Raw genomic sequence first — 5,812 nt, 5'->3', positions numbered from 1 at the left:
CCCCCCCCCCCCCCAGTTCATCTGCTCAGGTTTAGGAGTTTAGATTATTAAACAGAGAAGCAATCAATTTGATTAAAAGTGGCATATGCTGTGATGTGGGAAAGCAAAACTCCAGGCTGCACAATGTGCCTACATTTGGAGAATAAGAAACCACTTTCACTCTCAGGTCTACTGGTAAATGCTTTTCTAGCTACAGACCCAGAGCACTTCCTTGCAGATCAATTTGTGCTTTGTAAAAACCAAGGGCAGGAGAAGCTGGTTTACTGGAAAAATGGGGAAAAAATCCATGGAGAGAGAAGGTATCTTTCCTCTTTCAGGAAACAATGTGGCATGGAAGAAGCTGACTTCGAATGTGAGTAAAAGAGTCATGTTAAAGGAGCAGAGGGAACAAGAGAAGTAGTAGGCTGGTTTGAGCTTGCCATGCTGTTAGAAACTGAGTGAGGACTTACCTGTCCTCTTCCCAGTATAAACTTTTGTGTGGTCAAGGGGTAACACTTCCCAAAGTCACTTAGGAACCTAAATCCCATTTTCCAAAGTGCCTTAGGCATTCAGGATCCCAAGCCTTATTGAGAATTATTGGCTTCTTTCAATAAGACTTGGGTTCATTTGTGCCTAAGTCCTTTTTGGAAATGGAATTTGGATATTTTTTTAAAATTATGCCCAAAGTCTGTAAATTGGTGTGGTTTTATATAGCATAAATGTGTGTGTACACAGGTGGGGGGCAGTCTAAAAACTAGGCCAGCCCAGCATATAGCATGTCCTCAAATTTGTGAGAAGTGCTGCTGAAAATATGAGCTACTACAAGTAGCTTGATGGAGCAAAGCTTGTAAAGTAGAAATGTGACTCTTCATGCAGTTCTGCCCTGTTATTCTGTGATGTCTTCTCAGCCTCAAATAGATACCCACTGAGAACTGATGTAAATAGGACTGGCATCAGTATATGTCTAGCAAAGAGATAAAACTAAATGATCCTAATCCCATTAGGACATACTGCGTAGAGTGGAATGTGATTATTCATTGTTATGTATCATATGTTGTTGTCCATCATACCTGTTGCAGGGTATATTTGCAATCGCCACCCCATTAGTTAGGGCAATGAATGCAGGCAATGAGCTTACGATAAAGATCATTTTAGTTTGGGGGATAACTTATTTCAGTTGTCATTGCTTTTGTATATTTATATGTATGCATATACTTTTGGATGGATGTGTGCACACAAACCTGCACAACACCATCAGTGCCAGTATTGGTCTTTATCTGTATATTTGATTGATTCTTGCATCTCCTGTTGCTTTCTGCACCATTGAGCATACCTGCCATACTACTTTTTGTTAAAATAAATACAGCAGTGCCCAACTGAAGTCAGTGGTAGATGCTGAACAGGTGCTAAGCAAGAAAAACTCCAAGGACCTTTCAATCTGAAGAGAGAACATGGCCAGAAAGTAGAAGGAGAAACAGGATCACGAAGGGGAAAAGTGATTTTTATTTTCCAATACCACCAGTGAAGTCAGGATCAGAACTAGTGCCTGACTGGGGAACTAGGGGCCAATCCTTTTTCCAGGGGAGCCTGCCCACCTCTCCCGTGGCTGGGGGAGTGAGCTGACAGATTAATGGCTGCAACGTTCCAAATTGCAACATTGCAAACTAAACTACCTCAAGGTGTGGTTTAGTTAGTGATTATGCAAACTCATTTAAAACTCCCAAAACTCATGTACATGTAAAGCATGATTCCATTAAGCCACCCAAAGGGAAATTTTCATCACATGTACAAGCACTGACTTTCCATCTAGTCACCTTTTTGCTAGGCCAAACTGTTTCTTTGACAGATGACCACATTTTCACCTGAATGCCTAAGAACTTTTGAGTTGAACCACTGATGTTGCTTGTCACAGCTGGCCTGGGAAAGATGAACAAGTCGGTCTCGGTCTGCCATATGAACAGGGATAAGGCCTGCACAAGGGAAACGCTCACAGAGCTGCTCCTAGACTTCCCAGTGATGGATGAGTCTAAGTGTGGAGTTTTTCTTTTCTGGGGCAAACCTGGGGTGGGTCTGACATAAGCTAGAGCTGCAAGGGTACAGAGCAGCCCTCAGACTCTGAGCCTAAGATGCATGTGTGGACCCCGGGATACCATTGTAAAAGGTGACATTCACATGAGGGGCATTCCCTCCACTGGTCCACCAATTAAGCATTTGGATTTTCCCCTTGTATACAGCATGTATCCAGCTAATGGACAGCTGCTAAAGCAAACATCTTCTGTTTACCATCTAGTTCTGTGAGATTGCAAAAGCATTCACCAGAATGCTTTAAAGGTGATAAGGCAGAATTTGTATTCTCCCTCCAGATGGAGGATTACCTAATCTATTGATCCATCTGATTCTGGCTTTCCCCCTATACTTCTCAATGCCCTTTGAGATGCACACCTGCTTTTTTGTGGTCAAAGTGAATGCTTACTTGTTATCAGCCATTTAAACTTGCAGTTTATACAGCAGTTTGAACTTGCAAGTACTTCTGACAGGAAGACCTTGGTATGCTGAGCACTTAATGCCCGAGATTTAAGTGTAAAAGCCAAGCTGTACTTAATCCATTCCCTATCACTGACTCTAACAGGAACTTGGACCATACTCAAAATCAGGCAATAAAACAGAACAGTGGATCTTCTGACTTAAGAGACTGAAGAGATTTTCTCCCTGTAAATCAAACTCTTTCTTGAGACTGTTTCCAGATTTGACACTGAAGTACTGCACTCCAATCCCTGCTTAATACAGAGCTTTTTCAGGTATTAGGATTCTTTATCTTCATCTTCCTTCTTCCTTCACCTTCCCCAGTAAGAGCTCCACAAATAAGCTGTGCTGGTGCATGCTTGCCATTGTCCTCTTCCCTTTTCTAAACTTCCCATGTACTCCATGGCCCATCCTCGGGGTTCAATAAACAATCTTTTAGGTCTCAGGCTGGCTTTTACACCCTTAAAAACATTTTTTTCCTTCTAGGTTCTGCAATCCCCTCCAAGCTAGGCTTACTCTGTAGGTAAGAGAGTGATTTCTATGGGGCTACTTCTGTCCTTTTCAGGCCTTCTCAGAGAGTTACGTAATGAAATAAAGGGACACTCAGATTACACATACCCAATATGTCCAGTGTGGTTTTTTTTTTTTTTTTTTTTTTTTTTTTTTTTTTTTTTTTTTTTACAAATAAATCTAGGAAGTTTTTTTTTCCATTTTAGTAAGCTAAAGAAGAAATAAGGATTTGACCCGAGGTCTCTCCTAGTCAATGAAAGCCCCCCTGCTGACCAGAGTGAGCTGGGTATTGGGTGCATGATTAATTGACTTGTGGAATATTTTAACCTATGATGCATGACATTCAACTGTTTTATTTTTTGTGTGCTTGTTATTTGTAAAACCCTATTGAGCCAAATTTCTTTTTCTGGAATAACTGATTGCCTTGATTTCAAATGGAGTTCTACCAGCAGCAAACCTGAGCACCTGAGTTGAATGGATTCACAGCTGGAGCTACATCTTAGGAAGCGAAATGGGTTTTTCTGATGTCTGGGCACTGTGAGAAGCAAAAAGGGAATGCATATGTGACATAATGCAAGATAAGATAAACGTGCATCATCCCAAATGCTGGCATTAGAGCACCTTCCTGTTCCATCATGACTTTCCTTTTGTGGCCCTTATTATGGCCATACTTATGGGGCTAAATCATAGGCCAAGGTCCCTGCTGTTGTAAGCACTATACAAACGCACGCAGGGAAGGCAAGAAACGTACGAGGCAAGCCTAAAACAAGAGACAACAAATGGATCCGAATGACTAAGTGCAAGGTGTTTCCTAGAGTAAAGCTGGAAGGGACCTCATAAGGTCATCTGGCCCAACTGGGAATCAAACCTGCAACCTTGGTGTTATTAGCACCACTCTATCCAACAGTAATGATGGCTTGCTACTCACCAACATGAGAAGCGCTAACCAGCACCAAGGTTAGGTAAGGGTCGTTGGGCAGGAGGGAATCGGTCAGCTCATTGATACAGGGGCACTCAGGAAAGTTCATCTACACTGACTAAATGTGTGACTTTTAAAGTGGATTCATTAAACTGCATTAAACCTCTGCACTGGCACGCACACTCACAGTTCAAGCATCTCTAATATGATTTAGCTCCATTCACTTCCAAAGAATGGAGATAAACTGAATTAGGGTCATTTTAATTCTGAATAAGAATGTCCACACAGGAATTTAATGCAGTTTTAACCAACTCACTTGAAAAATTTAATCTGGATACACTTTCCTGACTTTCTGCCTAGATGAACCCCAGTGCCTGCCCCTCTTTATTGTAATCCCTTCAACGGCTTCCCACCTGACGAGGCTTTCAATAGCTGTGCAGTTAATGGTTCACTAACTTACCTGCCTACCCTAAATCTGTTCCCCTACGAGGCAGGCAGCACTGTCCCTCTGTGCTAGTATACTTTACCTCCACCTTGCAGTGTTTTAGATTTAATAAGGTAAATAAAAAGAGACCAGCGGTATAGTTTTCCCAAGGGCAAGCATTGTTTTCTTTTGGAAACCATATACCCAAAGTAGAGGGAGCGGATTACACTTTTTGATGTCTCAGCTGCCTGTTAGCCTATTTACAGCTGGTCATGAAGACTGCAAGGAAGTTTATAGACTTTAAGAAGATGCTTTCTGGAGTGACTCAATTTAAGAAAGATTTTTTTACTATTATTTTACAATCCCTTCAAGAAAGTCCATAGTCTGTTCCAGATTTTGGTTGTCTATGTCAGCTGACCATGCATAAAAGCATAACTCTGTTTTACAATATTAATGATGGGCTTTAAAAACCTAACATAACATGTTTATAGCTCTGTAACAAATCTTTTATTATCAAGTTACAATGGTATGCATCAAATATGCATCATCCTTAGTTTACTTTAAAACTTTTATAGGCAGAGGGTTTGGAAATACTGTTCTACACTAATTAATTTTTAAAGAAATATACAGCTTTGTTTTCACTGCTTAATATTTTATATAGAGTACATAAAAAAACTCCCAAAGTGATTGAATTCAGTGTTGTATATCAGTCAAGCAGCTCTGCTGATATAAGCCATGACACAATATCTCTGAGAGCTCATAGACAATAGCAGAGGCCAAGACCTGGTGCCATGCTCCTGCCTTAAGGAGCAAATACTGCCATTTGCAATAATGAATGGAGACTGTAGAAGTTAGTTGAATTTAACCCTTTATTGAGCAGAGTTCAAATTCCCAGGTGCTATAAGGCAGAGAAATCAGCCCCGGGATGGACTGTTGTTTTTAGCATCTAGGAACTTGTCTCATAAAGCTACATCCTGCTGCAAAGGAGTAGCATGTACGTAACCAGAAGGAATGGGTATATGGGCAGGATGTGAGAAAGGAGAGCACACAGCAGGCAGAGTTTGTAACAGCTGAGAAAAGTCTGCAAACTCAGAGGGCAGGGACTGAAGGAAAGCAAAGGAGGAACTCTAGTCCTTTAGCTAAATTGCATAATGGAAGGGCTTGAGAGATAATTACAGGCTATTTTCAACTGCCGTAGTGTTGCGCCAAATGACTTCCCACGGAGGGGCTCTGCTGTTGGAGCGCGTGGTTTAGCTCGCCAGCTGCTTGCTTTTCTCCTCCCACACTCCTTAAAGCAACAAAAGAAGGAAACCCCTGCGGGCAGCAGCCTTCAGAAAGGTGGGTGGTGGCATCCTGGCCTAAATGCAGGCACACAGACTTGCTCAAGGTCACCCAGCAGGTCTGCGATGCAGCTCGGAGCAGAATGCCCACCTGGCTGCCAGGTCTGGGTCTTGCCC

Source organism: Gavialis gangeticus, unplaced genomic scaffold, assembly GCF_001723915.1.
Source record: "Gavialis gangeticus isolate Ggan-Ray unplaced genomic scaffold, GavGan_comp1, whole genome shotgun sequence".
Lineage (NCBI taxonomy): Eukaryota > Metazoa > Chordata > Crocodylia > Gavialidae > Gavialis > Gavialis gangeticus.
Note: the sequence above shows the minus strand (reverse complement) of the source record.